Source organism: Eimeria tenella, genomic scaffold (genome assembly GCF_000499545.2).
Source record: "Eimeria tenella Houghton genomic scaffold, Eth_scaff2138, whole genome shotgun sequence".
Taxonomy (NCBI): Eukaryota; Apicomplexa; class Conoidasida; order Eucoccidiorida; family Eimeriidae; genus Eimeria; species Eimeria tenella.
The window spans coordinates 2,237-3,003 of record NW_013541987.1 but is presented as its reverse complement, the minus strand read 5'-3'; positions in this window follow the sequence as shown (position 1 = coordinate 3,003).

The following is a 767-nucleotide window of genomic DNA, read 5'->3' as shown; positions in this document are numbered from 1 at the left end:
GAACTAAATTGCAAAAATGTTTGAAAATAGCGTTCAAACGAGCTCTGATGATGCCATTTTAATGCAGGTTTCCACTTCGCCTCTCCGCGGCTCATTCAGGTGTGTCGCCGCTATTCAACTATTTGAATTAGAACACTAAACGAACGCCAAATGAAATTTGAGATCTTTCTTTGAAGCCCTCTTATTTTTCAAGTTCTTACGAGCAGCTTTAAAGTCGCTTTCTTTCGCTTTTCTAGCCTTTAATTTGAAGCCAAGCAGCCCTCTCTAACCAGGAAGAACGGAAGGTTTCGGGCTTAACCAGCGGTCTCTTTGCAAGCCTAGCACTTCTTTAGAACTGCTATCATTAAATATACTTCCGCAACAAAAGTTAAATTTATTTTAATTTCCTTTTTTCGTTTTTTCGCGCTTTCACGCGCGCGCGCACTGCGGTGTACGTACACCCGACGACCTTGACCACTGTTGTACGGGAATGTGCAAAAGGCATAAATCCAATATTCACGATCTTCTGATGTTAAACTTTCCACTTTTGTTTCTTTATTCCATTTAATTGAGTCTTTCCCGCATTTTTTCTCCAAATGAACGAAGAAGAAGCAAAGGCATTCGTTGCCTAAACTCTAAGCCCTAAACCCTAAACCCTAAACCCCGCCCAAAAGAACTCCCAAATGGCAAATTGTTCACCTACTGAAGGCCCCCAAAAGCCTATATAGCTAAACCTTCTATTCCAATTTACATGTCGCGGCATTTAGCTAGCTCAAGCCTTAGGCTCA